Source organism: Suncus etruscus, chromosome 19 (genome assembly GCF_024139225.1).
Source record: "Suncus etruscus isolate mSunEtr1 chromosome 19, mSunEtr1.pri.cur, whole genome shotgun sequence".
Taxonomy (NCBI): Eukaryota; Metazoa; Chordata; class Mammalia; order Eulipotyphla; family Soricidae; genus Suncus; species Suncus etruscus.
Window position 1 is genome coordinate 1590584 of NC_064866.1, and position 14417 is coordinate 1605000.

The 14417-nt window shown below is 47.6% G+C and overlaps 1 protein-coding gene and 1 pseudogene across 1 annotated transcript in view; one reads left to right on the forward strand and one right to left on the reverse strand.

Moving 5' to 3' along the window:
• TUFT1 (tuftelin 1) overlaps positions 1-14417 on the forward strand; it is a 62686-nt gene that overhangs the window by 885 nt on the left and 47384 nt on the right. The gene's annotated exons all lie outside the window — the stretch shown is intronic.
• Positions 13204-13322, reverse strand: LOC125997620 (uncharacterized; annotated as a pseudogene).

The following is a 14417-nucleotide window of genomic DNA, read 5'->3' on the forward strand; positions in this document are numbered from 1 at the left end:
GACCATGTGTAGCAAACCCCTTACATGCTTCCCTCCTTCCTAACTTCCTTCCCTTCCTTCCTTCCTCTCTGTTTTCCTTCTTTCCTCCCTTTTTCCTTCCTTCCTCCCTCCCTCTTCCTCCCCTCCTCTCCTTCCTCCTTTCCTCCAAGTGCCGGGATTTGCCTCTATTGTGGCTACTCTACATAACTCAAATGCCTCAACCGCTGTCCTGTCTTTTAGGACCTCATTTTTGGGGGATGATGGGGCGGGTGGGACCACATACTGCATTGCTGCAGGGCCTGAGGCTGCCGGGTTCCCCAGGCCTTCCCCATACAAACCTCCTTAGTCCTTTGAGCCGTCACTCTGTCTGGACCGGTTGCTGCTACCACGAAGCAGCACGGGGCTTGCTGCACCCCTGGGCCCCAATACCTATCTGGTCACTCCCATTGCTGTGGAATGTGGGAGGGACGGAAAAATTGAGCCCCTCTTGTGTCAGCTCCAAATCTTCCCCATACTCTTGCTCACTGTCTTGGAATGGTGGAAGCAAAGGGAAGGGGATGTGGCAGAGAGAGGGCTTTTTAGCTTTCTTTTATTTTCATTTTATTATTATTTTCTTTTATTTATTATTATTTCTTTTATTTTTTTCTTTGATTAAGAAAGATCTTAAGACCAAGGCATTGGGAGTGTTGAGATGAATTGAGATCCTCTCCTATCCCTTTACTACTTTTCTGACAGAGCCAAAAGATCTGGCAGATAAATGGTAAATCAAGAATTCAGGGGCTAGATAGCACAGCTGTAGGGCATTTGCCTTGCAAGCAGCCGCTACAGAATGGATGGTGGTTCGAATCCCGGCATTCCATATGGTTCCCCGAGCCTGCCAGGAGCAACTTCTGAGCACAGAGCCAGGAGGAACCCCTGAGCACCACCAGGTGTGACCCAAAACCTAAAAACCAACCAACCAGCCAACCAAATAAAAAAGCCAATGAATTCAATCCCTGGCCATAGATTAACTTGAAGCTTACCAAAGACCTCCAGCACAAGAGGTAGACTGAACTTCCTTTTAATTCTGTCTTTTCTTCTTCTTTTTCTTCTTTCTTGGCTCACTTGAGCATTATTTTATGTCAAAGGCAGAATGAAATAACCATTGCCTAGATCTGATCTTGGCGAAATTCCTGAGCGCTTAAGCAGGGGGAAGAAATGATAAATAAATAATCAGGAGGCTTTGCCCCCAGAAAGAAGGCTCTGTCCTCTCCTCTGAACCAGCCGAGGTCAAGTCCATGGCTCTGAGAGTTCCCAGGAACCTGTCAGACATTCTTGATCATTCAATGAGAGCTCAGGTGCAAAGTGAACAATAAATGGACAGAAGTTGTAACTCTCCACTATTTCCCATCTCTTAAATTCTCTCCCTTAAGCCTGACTCCAGGTATGGACCTGGAGATACTGCTGGCTTGTTTTATTTTATTATTATTATTTTTTATTTTGGGTCACACTCAGTGGTACTCAGGGTTTCCTCCTGGCTCTGCACTCAGAAATCGCTCCTAGCAGGCACAGGGGACCATGCAGGGTGCTGGGATTCGAACCACCGTTCGTCCTGGATTTACTGCTTGCAAGGCAGACGCCCTATCACTGTGCTATCTCTCCAGGCCTGAAAGATGAATATTCTTGTTTTTTGTTTGTTTGTTTGTTTTTGGGCCACACCCGGCGTTGCTCAGGGGTTACTCCTGGCTGTCTGCTCAGAAATAGCTCCTGGCAGGCACGGGGGACCATATGGGACACTGGGATTCGTACCAACCACCTTTGGTCCTGTATCGGCTGCTTGCAAGGCAAACGCCGCTGTGCTATCTCTCCGGGCCCGAATATTCTTGTTTTTATCCAAATCATATAACTCACATAGCCTTTACTTTGTTGCTTGAATCCTTTGGACACTGGGTGATTATGATGTTTCAATATAGTTTATTCTTGGTAAAATAAAATGTACAGTTCTTTTTTTTTTTTTTTTTTTTTTTTTGGTTTTTGGGCCACACCCGGCAGTGCTCAGGGGTTACTCCTGACTGTCTGCTCAGAAATCGCTCCTGGCAGGCACGGGGGACCATATGGGACACCGGGATTCGAACCAACCACCTTAGGTCCTGGATTGGCTGCTTGTAAGGCAAACACCACTGTGCTATCTCTCCCGGCCCAAAATGTACAGTTCTGAAGAATGACGCTGATACAGGGGGGAAATTATATGTGGGAATAGGGCATCGGGAAATCTTGATACCATCTCGATTTCATTGTACCCTGAAAACTGCTCTTCAGGCCTTAAAAATAGAATTAACACTCTTAGAGCGTCAAAGCAGACAATTTTGGGCAGAAGTATAATTTCAGAGTTTGGAGTGATATAGCACGGCAGGTAGGTCATTTGCCTTGCATGTGGCTGACCTGGGTTCGATCCTGGCATCCCATCTGGACCCCCAGGCACCACCTGAGCTCAGAGTCAGGAGTAACCCCTGAGCACTCTGGGTGTGGCCCAAACCCCCCTCAAAAAAAAAAAGGCGCAGTGGGGCTGGCTAGATAGCATGGAAGTAGGGCATTTGCCTTGTATGCAGAAGGACGGTGGTTCGAGTCCCGGCATCCCATATGGTCCCCTGAGCCTGCCAGGAGCGATTTCTGAGCGTAGAGCCAGGAGGAACCTCTGAGCGCAGCCGGGTGTGACCCAAAAACCAAAAAAAAAAAAAAAAAAAAAAGGAAAAAAGAGGCAGTTTTAATAACATATCTATTGAGCTACTATTATCTAATATAGTGGTAGCTATATAAACACCTGCATGAATATTTATACAAATATAGATATAAGGATATATTTATCTATTATAGTTGAAGATGTATATGCTATGAAATGTTTTTCAAATAAAAACCTGTGAGCCACAGGTCAGAGCAATAGTACAGCTGTTTGGGCATTTGATCTCCAGTTGGGGGGGTCACTGATATGCCCCCCAAAATTATGAGCCACTGTATAAGTTACAGGGGCAATAAAAACTCAAATAAATCTCAAAACACTTCACCCTCCTCAGGTTCCTTAAGCAACAGAGAGTGACTCTAGCTAGTTTAAGAAGAGAAAGAGCCCAAAAACCAAAAAAAAAAAAAAAAATGTTAGGGGCCGGAGAGATAGCATGGAGGGTAAGGAGTTTGCCTTTCATGCAGAAGGTCATCGGTTCGAATCCCGGCGTCCCATATGGTCCCCTGAGCCTGCCAGGAGCGATTTCTGAGCGTAGAGCCAGGAGTAACCCCTGAGGGGTGCCGGGGGTGTCCCCAAAACCAAAAAAAAAAAAAAAAAAAAAAAAAAAAAAGAAGAGAAAGAGCTAGAAAGAGCATTACTGCAGGTAGAGAGCTTGTCTTGTATGTGGCTGACCTGGGTTCAATCCTCAGCTCTCCAAAAGGTCCCCTGAGCATGGCCATAGGTGTGTCCCCTCCAAATACCAAACAACAACAAAACCAAAAATAGGATTTTTTTTTTTTTTTTTTTGTGGTTTTTGGGTCACACCCGGCAGTGCTCAGGGGTTACTCCTGGCTCCATGCTCAGAAATTGCTCCTGGCAGGCACGGGGGACCATATGGGACGCCGGGATTCGAACCGATGACCTTCTGCATGAAAGGCAAACGCCTTACCTCCATGCTATCTCTCCGGCCCCAGGATTTTTTTTTATAGAAGAACACATCCGGGCCCGGAGAGATAGCACAGCGGCATTTGCCTTGCAAGCAGCCGATCAGGACCAAAGGTGGTTGGTTCGAATCCCGGTGTCCCATATGGTCCCCCGTGCCTGCCAGGAGCTACTTCTGAGCAGACAGCCAGGAGTAATCCCTGAGCACCGCCGGGTGTGACCCAAAAAAAAAAATATATATATAATTAAAAAGAACACATCCAGTTTGCTTCTGACTCTGAGGTTTTATTCTTGGTGGAGCTCGCGGGGCCCAGATGGGATTTTGGGGATTAAACCTGGGCCAGACACATGCAAGGTAAGCTCACTGCTGTACTATCTCTCCCAACCCAGGAGAGGACTTTATTAGAGGGAAATGGGCAGCTACCATATTTTAAGGTAAAGTTTAAAAAGTTCAAACCAGGCCGGAGTGATAGCACAGCGGTAGGGTGTTTTCCTTGCATGTGTTCAATCTGGATGGACCACAGTTTGACCCCCAGCATCCCATATGATCCCTGGAGCCTGCTAGGAGCAATTTCTGACTGCAGAGTCAGGAGTAACCCTTGACCGCCACTGGGTGTGACCCAAAAATTAAAAAAAAAAAAAATCAAACCAAAGGAGCTTCATAGATGGGATCAGCTATTTAGGGGTTCCACTTTTGGGTGAATAGTCTCAGCTGTTATTTTGGGGTTTACTTTGGTTCTATTTAGGTTTCAGGCAGCATGGGGCCAGAGAAATAGTACAGCGGGTAGGGCCTGGCACCCCACAGACTTGGGTTCGGTCCCCAGCATCCCATATGGTCCCTGAGCCAAAAACAAAGGTTCCAGGTAGTAGGTACCAGGCTTTCTGGCCAGGGCAGGCTCGGGCCATTTTCCCTATAGTCACTTCAGGGGACCCAGGAAGGCAAAAGACATTCTCGAGAGCCAAATCCACTGCTTTTACTAGTAGAGAGAGAAAGTCATGTGGCAAGTAGTAAATGTTCTCTGCCTTAGACTTGAGGTTATTGTAAATGTTTTTTTTTGCGGGAGGGTCACACCCCGTGGCACTCAGGGGCTACTCCGGGCTCTGAGCTCAGAAATAGCTCCTTGCAAGCTCGGGGAATCAGATGGGATTCTGGGAATCAAACCAGGTCCCTCCCGGGTCCGCTGCATGCAAGGCAAACACCTTACCACTGTGCTATCTCTCTGGCCCTCAAGGCAGGTGTTCTACCATCAAGCCATATCCCTGTCCTCTACATAAATTGAAATTTGTGTTCATTCATCTATTATTATTGCATTTTGGCTTGGGAGCTGTATCTGGTGGTGCTCAGGGATCATATGCAATTCTAGGACTAGAACGTGGGCTTCCTGTATGCAGAACATGTCCTCAGCCTGTTGAGCACTCTCCTTGGCCTCCTCATTTTAAATTTTGATGATCTATTTTTTTTTTTTTTGGGTCATACCCGGCAGCGCTCAGGGGTTACTCCTGGCTCTACGCTCAGAAATCGGACCTGGCAGGCTCGGGGGACCATATGGGACGCTGAGATTCGAACCACCGACCTTCTGCATGCAAGGCATATGCCTTACCTCCATGCTATCTCTCCGGCCCCTCTTTTATTTCTTTTTAACTGAAAGAATAAATACGTATGATTGGAAGAATATCTAGGGCTGGGACGCTGCTGAGTGGTCGAGCCCTGCCTTGCACACACAGGTCCTGAGTTAGGTCCAAAGAACTGTATACGCCATCCCAGCCTAGATGCTCTATCCTAGTGCCACAGCACCTCTTTAGGTTTGCGTCAGACGGCTGAGAGACACCCTGGGAAATCTCCGAGCAAAGGCAAACTGGAAGCAGTTTCCTTTTGTGTTTTTTGTTTTGTTTTGTTTTTGTTTTGGGGCCACACCTGGGTTACTCCCTGGCTCTGCACTTAAGAATCACTCTTGGGCTGGAGTGAAAGCACAACAGATAGGGCGTTTGCCTTGCAGAAGATTGACCTGGGTTTGAACCCCAGCATACTATATGGTCCCCCTAAAGCTTGCTAGGAGTAATTTCTGAGCACAGAGCTAGGAGTGAGCCCAAAACAAATAGGGGCTGGAGTGATGGTACAGTGCCTTGCATGTGGCCCTCTCAGGTTTGATCCCAGCATCCCATATGGTCCCTTGAGCCTGCCAGGAGCAATTTCTGAGCACAGAGCCAAGAGTAACCCCTGAGAGCCTCAAGCTGGGACACCTTAAAAAACTCAAAAATGAATAAATAAAAATAAAACGGGATAATGTACTATTCATATGAGATTGTTCTGAGAATTAAATAACCATGGGGCCGGAGCAGTGGCGCAGGCGGTAGGGCATTTGCCTGGCACACGCCAACCTAGGGTGAACTGTGGTTCGATCCCCTGGCGTCCCATAGGGTTCCCCAAGCCAGGAGCAATTTCTGAACACAGAGCCAGGAGTAACCCCTGAGCATCACTGAGTGTGGCCCCAAAACCAAAAAATAAAAAACAAACAGAAAATAACAAGGGGTGAGTCTGGGATATGCAAGTATCAGAGCGTGCGTTGACTTGAACCCGGGTTTCACTCCCAAAACGTCATTCTCCCATCCCCAGCAATTGAAAAAGTGGTCAGTGAGGCCAGGGAAAGAGCTCAAAGGACTTGGGTGCGGGCTTTCATGTAGGGCCCTGGAGTTGCTGCCCAGCACTGCGCAGTCCCCCAGGAACCACTGGGAATGACCCTCAGGACAGAGTTGAGGGGAACCAAGTAAAGCCTGAAGCTTCCCCACTTCCCCCAACCCAGGTTCGATCCTTGGCATCCATGTGGTCTATTGAGCACTGCCAGGAGCAATTCCTGAGTGCGGAGCCAAGTGTAAGCCCTGAGTGTCACCAGGTATGACCCCAAACTAAAACAAAAGAAGAAAGACCATGCACTTGAAGCTTTAAGCACGGTGTCCTGCACAAAGTAAGAGCTCGGACATTAGTATTTATTTTTTGTTTGCCACTTAGAATATACTGTAGTTTTTTTTTTTTTTTTTTTTTTTTGGTTTTTGGGCCACACCCGTTTGACGCTCAGGGGTTACTCCTGGCTATGTGCTTAGAAATAGCCCCTGGCTTGGGGGGACCATATGGGACGCCGGGGGATCGAACCGTGGTCCGTCCTACGCTAGCGCTTGCAAGGCAGACACCTTGCCTCTAGCGCCACCTTCCCGGCCCCGAATATACTGTAGTTTTAACTGTAAGTGTCTTGGCCGATGGATGAAGGGAGAGTGAGAATTCCAGTCTTTTTTTTTTTTTTAAACTTTATTTATTGATGGATTGATTGTTTTTTGGGCCACACCCAGTGATGCTCAGGGGGTCACTTCTGGCTTTGCACTCAGAAATCTCTCCTGGCAGGCTCGGGGGACCATGTTGGGTGCAGGGGATCAAACCCTTTTCGTCCATATGCAGGGCAAATACCCTGCTTGTTGTACTATCTGTTTGACTTCTTAATCTGAACCTCACTTTGTTTATTTTATTTTGTTTATATTTTGGGGCCACATCCCACAACGCTCAGGGGTTACTCCTAGCTCTATACTCAGAAATCACTCCCGGCAGGCTTGGGGGACCATATGGAATGCTGGGGTTCGAACCTGGGCTGGCTGCTTGCAAGGTAAACACCCTACCTGCTGAGCTATCACTCCAGCTGCTTGTTTTCTTTTTGTAATAGTTTGAGATATAATTTACATCTCCTATAAAGCTCTATTAAAGTATATAATTTCTTTTTTTTTTTTTTTTTTTTTTTTGGTTTTTGGGCCACACCCGGTGACGCTCAGGGGTTACTCCTGGCTATGCGCTCAGAAGTTGCTCCTGGCTTGGGGGATCATATGGGACGCCGGGGGATCGAACCGCGGTCCGTCCTAGGCTAGCGCAGGTAAGGCAGGCACCTTACCTTTAGCGCCACCGCCCGGCCCCTAAAGTATATAATTTCTTGGTTTAACATTACATATGTATAGGGGTTGGAGAGATAGCACAGCGGTAGGGCAATTTGCCTTGCATGCAGCCAAGCTAGGACAGACCTGGCTTCGATCCCCGACATCCCATATGGTCCCCTGAGCCTGCCAGGAGTGATTTCTGAGCGCAGAGAGCCAGGAGTAACCCCTGAGAGCCTCTAGGTGTGGTGGCCCAAAAAACAAACAAACAAACAAAAATATATATGTATATATTCAATGTTGTATAGTCCTCAACACTGTTTCAAGAGCATTTCAGACACCCACAAAGAAACCTAAATCCACTGATAGTGACTTATCTCCTTCCCCCCACCATCCTTGGCGACTGTCAGTTTACTTCCTTTTCCAAAAGATTGGCTTATTCTGGGATTTCTTTGCTGAAGGGAGAGGTTTGGGTCAGGTCACACATGGCAGTGCTCAGATGACCATATGTAGTCTTGGGTCAGCTGCATGCGAGGCATATGCCTGACTTCCGTACTATTTCTCGAGTCCCTCTCTAGACACTTTATGTAAGTGCAATTATATAATTATGTCCTCCTTTGTACCTGGCTTCTTTCAACTAGCATGTTTTTGAGGTTCTTCCGTGTTGTAACATGAACCATTGGCTCATTTCTTCTTACGACTGAATTAATATTTCCTCATATGTATGGACACACATCACATCATTTTATCATGGATCAATGTTGGTTATTTGGGGTGGTTATGAGGGATGCTGCTATGATCAGTTACCATTTCTTTTTTGTTTTTCTTTTTTTGGGGGGGCACACCCGGTGACACTCAGGGGTTGGTTACTCCTGGCTCTGTGCTCAGAAATTGCTCCTGGTTTGCAGGACCATATGGGGCGCCGGGAGATCTAACCGTGATCTGTCCTAGGTTAGTTCGTGCAAGGTTGATGCCCTACTGCTTGTACCACTGCTCCAGCCCCATCGTCAGCTACCATTTCTTTTTTTGTTTTGTTTTGTTTTTTGGGCCACACCCAGTGGTGCTCAGGGGTTACTGCTGGCTTGTTTTATTTTATTATTAGTATTATTTTTTATTTTGGGTCACACTCAGTGGTACTCATGGTTCCCTCCTGGCTCTGCACTCAGAAATCACTCCTAGCAGGCACAGGGGACCATGTGGGATGCTGGGATTCGAACCACCGTCAGTCCTGGATTTACTGCTTGCAAGGCAAACGCCCTATCACTGTGCTATCTCTCCAGGCCTGAAAGATGAATATTCTTGTTTGTTTGTTTGTTTTTGGGCCACACCCGGCATTGCTCAGGGGTTTTTCCTGGCTGTCTGCTCAGAAATAGCTCCTGGCAGGCACGGGGGGCCATATGGGACACCGGGATTTGAACCAACCACCTTTGGTCCTGGATCAGCTGCTTGCAAGGCAAATGCCGCTGTGCTATCTCTCCGGGCCCCAGCTACCATTTCTTAACAAATTTTTACATGGACATGTTTTATTTTTCTTGGAGAGAAACACCTCAAACTGGACTTTGGTTGGCATAGTTGTATTTTAGGTTGTTGCATGTTTTGCAGTTCTGGGGATTGAACTCACGGCTTGACATCTGCAAGGGTTGCACTGAACCATTTCCCCAGACACCGTGCAGTTGTATTTTAAAGAGAATTTATCAGAGCCAGAGTGATATATAGTATGGTGGGTAGAGTTTTTGCCTTGCACACAGCCAACCTGGATAGATTCAATTCTTACATCCCAGAAGCCTGAGTAATTCCTGAGTGCAAAGGCTGGAGTAAACCCAAAAACAAACAAAATAAAAAGAGGATTTCTCTAAAGGAATGAAGAGAAGTCTGAGATGGTGCAAATGCAGGCTCTGAGCCTGGCTGGGAGGGAAAACTTCAGCACAGGACCCTGCTGGGCACCATGATGCTTTCTACCCTTGAGACCTGTCCCTGCCTCAGCCTACATGAATGTACCTCTCTCTCCACAACCTTTTTTTTTTTTTTTTTTTGGGTCTCACCCGGCAGTGCTCAGGAGTTACTCCTGGCTCCATGCTCAGAAGTCGCTCCTGGCGAGCACGGGGGACCATATGGGACGCCGGGATTCGAACCGATGACCTTTTGCATGAGAGGCAAACGCCTTACCTCCATGCTATCTCTCCGGCCCCTCCACAACCTTTTTGCAGCTGTCCTCTGGGTGCTCGTAAGCTGAGTCCTGCAGTCTTTCAAGGAGCTGGAGGAATCCTGGGGCCCTGTGGAAGATTGGGAGGGGAAGTTTACCCAATCACCTGCTTGGCATTTGGTGCCAACATCTCCCCATATTTCTCCAGGGTGAGGGTGGGGGTGTGACTGCAGATGGTTTCGGTTCCAGACACATGTGTTCAGAGCCGGTGGGGTGGGCCTCACCGCCTGCCCTCATTACGATCCTCACCCTCCCTTCTCTCTTTGGGTGACATACCATCTTGTGAAACATCTGTGTTTTCCATGGGTGTGGAGGTTTAGTTGGGGGAAGAGGGTGTCCCAGATTTAAGCCTGGCCACCAGGAACAGGAAGGGAAGGAGAAATAGAGCTTCTGATGGGATGGGTGGACAGATGGCAAGAGAAATGGTCTATGTAAATTGAGTCAACCATGTGATGTACGTTCTTCAAATAAAGTAAATAAATTAGGGCCGGAGTGATGGCACAGTGGGTAGGGCATTTACCTTGCACATGGCTGACTCAGTTTCCATTCCCAGCATTCCATGTGGGCTCCTGAGTCTGCCAGGAATAACTTATGAGCTCCACTGGGGATGGACCTCAAATAAACAAAAACACAAAAATAAATAAAGTAAATTAATTGTGAGAGACAGAGAAAGAGAGAGAGAGAGAGAGAGAGAGAGAGAGAGAGAGAGAGAGAGAGAGAGAGAGAGAGAGAGAGAGAGAGAGAGATGGTCTTTCAGGGGCTGGGAGTATGAAAGCAAAAAACAAATCAACAAACAAACCAAGGTGATAAGGGGAGGGAAGGAAGAGAGAGTTGCAGGGGAATTGCCCTGGGTTCGAGACTGGCCTCATTGAGAAAAAACTGATGAACTTCCTGGAGGAAAGGGAAGGGGTGCAGGTGACTAGAACCAACCTCTTCCTGTGCCAGGACTCCAGGTGAAAGAAAGGCCCCTTCACTTCGCGCCACCCTAAAACCCCTTTTCTCATCTCACCTCCCAGACACCCAAAAGCCAGGGCCTGTCCAGCCGGGGCCTCTAGGAGCTGCCAAACCAGAAGCTGCTTGGTAACCAGAGGGAAAGTAGGACCAGAGCTCCTGGGACCTGCACCCTTTTTGTCAATTTAGGGGATCCCTCAGCTTCTAGAGAAGGACCTCTTTCCTCATGGACTTCCTGGGCCTGCCTAGTCACTTCTGAGCAGGGGTCAATTGAGGTGGCGACTGCTGTTGTTGGGTGTAAGCCATTGGACAGCCATCTTGTTGAGGACTGAGAAATGGCAGAGTCCTTTACAAGGGGACAGTGAACCCCCAATTTGGACCCCCTTCTACCCTCTCTTCGAGAAACTTTGGTGTCTCCCCTACCACCACAGTTTATGTTTATGTCGTTTTGTTGGTTTGGGGACCAAGCACCCTGGGAGAAGGAACTGGGGGGCCTCTTTGAGAGTCCCTGGGCTGCCTGATTATATCCCTATCACGTCTGCGTCTTGATCTTTCACCCCAGCTCTGCCTTTACACCCCTCCCTGCATGGAAGGAGGGTGAGTCACAGCCGAGATTTGTTTGAACAGAACCCAGAGGCCGCCTGTAATTTGGAGGTGGCTGGGCTTCACCCCAAGAATGCTTATGAGGCTAAAGGCCTGCTCACCTTGTGATTAGCTCTGTTCCTTTTTCCCTAGAGAAGACATTTCACTTCCTCCCCAATCTCTCTGTGTCTCCTGCTCAATATTTTAGGGGTATCCATCCTGAAGCTCCCCCCGAAAAGCCCTCAGCTCATTGGGCACCCAGAAAACTGTCCTCTCGTCTTGCTTTGGGTTGGGATTCTGGGGTGATGCCAGTTACCCTCCAGACTGGATTCTCTGGTTCTAGAGGGTGACGTGCCCAGGGGAACTCTAGATGTAGGCACTTGTCCCACCCAGGCCACTTATCTCCCCCAGTTCTTTCCAGAGCTGCTTGAGAAAGGCGCTGCCTTCCCTCTGTGAAGTATTTGGGGTTTGTGGAGAACTTTCATGCTGACCTCTGCCTCTGTCCACCTCACCTGGGCAGGCTAGAGTTGTCCCCCATTTTGCAGGTTGAAAACTGGTCCAAAGATAGAAGATGGCCCATACAAGTGAGTGTCATTGTAGGATTCAAGTCCCTCTTCTGCCTCCAAGGTGAGGCCCTTTTCTTTTCTTCTCTTTATTCATCATTACTGTAGGTTTGTAGTATGGGTGCATTTTATTGTTAAAGTTCAAAACACTATCGTGAGGCCAGAGAGATAGTACAGTGGGTAGGGCACGCGGTTGACCCAGGACGGATCAAGGTTCGATCCCATATGGTCCCCCAAGCCAGGACCAATTTCTGAGCACAGAGCCAGGAGTAACCCTGAGGGTCACTAAGAACTCAAGTCAACTGCATACAAGACAAAATCCTATCCATTGTGCTATCATTTCAGCCCCTAGGAATGATTCTTTTTTTTTTTTCTTTGTGGTTTTTGGGTCACACCCGGCAGTGCTCAGGGGTTATTCCTGGCTCCAGGCTCAGGAATTGCTCCTGGCAGGCACCGGGGACCATATGGGGCTGGGGCGCCTGGATTCCAACGGATGACCTCCTGCATGAAAGGCAAATGCCTTACCTCCATGCTATCTCTCCGGCCCCTAGGAATGATTCTTGAGTGCAGAGCCAGGAGCACTGCTGGATATGGCCCCCTAAAAGCAGAAAAAGGAAATGCTATATGGCCTAGTGGTTAGGACCCCAAGCTTTGGAGCCACAGGGCTTGGATTTGAATGCTGGCTTTGTCCTTTACTAGCTCTACGGCCTTAGGGAGAGACAGCAAAGTCCTGAGCTTCATATCATTTATAAAGTGGGGTTGCTGATCATAATTATCAGATAGTATTATTGTAAGGATTAACTGGATTAATACAGGAAAGCACTTGAGGGCCACGTTGCAGTGGAGTCCAGCGAACAGTAATTTGACTAAAGAGTGGTTGACAGCGACTAATCCTATACTTGGTTTAAATGCATTTTTACATAGTAACATGCAAAGTATTTCTCTTCTCTTTAGGGGAAGGCATTCTTTTTAGTTTTGGGGACACACCTGGTAATGCTCAGGGTTTGCTTCTGGCTCCTGCACTCAGGATTTATTTACTCTTGGCATGGTCAGCCTTCTGGGGTGCTGGGGATTAAACCCCATGAAAGGCAAATACCTTATCTACTAAACTATTGCTTTGGCCACATTCTTTCTGTTTGTTTATTTATTTATTTATTTATTTACTTTTGGTTTTGGGGACACACCCAGTGGTGCTCAGGAGTTACTCCTGGCTCTGTGCTCAGAAATCTCTCCTGGCTTGAGGGACCATATGGGACACCGGGGAATCGAATGGCGGTCCATCCTAGGTTAGCAAGTGCAAGGCAGATGCCCTACTGCTAGTGCCACCGCTCCGGTCTCATGTTCTTTTATTTATTTGTTTGTTTGTTTGTTTGTTTTAAAGCCTACAGCACCTGGTATTCCCAGTCGGTCTCCCATCCAAGTACTAACCAGACCCAACCCTGCCTGGCTTCTGAGATCAGACGAGATTAGGCGTGTTCAGGGTGGTATGGCTGTAGACGTTCTTTTATTTTTTAATTAATTTTTTTGGGGGGTCACACCCGGCAGTGCTCAGAAATCACCTCTGGCAGGCTCGGGGGACCCTATGGGATGCCGGGATTTGAACCAATGACCTTCTGCATGCAAGGCAAACGCCTTACCTCCATGCTATCTCTCTGGCCCAGTTTTTTATTTTTCTTTTGGGGCCACACCCAGCAGTCCTCAGGGCTTACTCCTAGTCTGCCCTCAGGAATTACTCCTGATAGTAGCATGGAAGAACCATATGGGATGCTGAGGATCAAACCTGGGGTGCCCATAGGCAGGGCAAATACCTTCCCCACTGTACTGTTGCTTGGGCCTCTAAATTCTTCAAGAAGGGCAAAAACTGTCTGTAAATTCAACGCTGATTTGTCGTTATCTTCCCCTCTTGATACTTGTTTTTGCCATGTTTTGTTTTGGGGGCCACACCCAACAATGTTCCTGGCAGAGTCAGAGATATGGGATGCCAGAGATCAAACTCAGGTTGGCTTGCATGCAGGAAAAGCATCCTCCCTGCTGTACAATTATTCTACCCTCCTGACTTGGAGAACTTTTTCCCTGTCAGCTTTTGGGTGCTCAGAGGTTATTCCTGGCTCTGTGCTCAGAAATCTTTCCTGGCAGACACGGGGGACCATATGGGGTGCCGGGTTTCGAACCACCATCTATCCTGGATGGGCTTCATGCAAGGCAAATGCCCTACCGCTTTGTATCTCTCTAGCCTCTGTTGTTCTTAACCCTGTTTGCTTTTCCAGCCCTGTTTCCAGGTAAACAGTACAAAAAGTATTGCAGGTACTGTTTGCCTTTTGTTTGCCTATTTCTTTTGTTTTGGTGGCCCTGGAGATAGAACCTGAGATGAAACCTTCTATGCAAGGCTAAAATACCCTCCCAGATCATGCATACATACCAATTTTTCCCCATAAAATGCAGCTGTTTTCAGAGAACATAGTCTAAAACTGTAACTCCAGGATGAGAGAATTTATTTGCATCCTAGGCGAATTATTTTCATGCTGCTAGATTCTAAAAATGCATTTTCTCCAACAATTGACTAGATTAGTCTTTTCCTGTATCTCTGTCCATC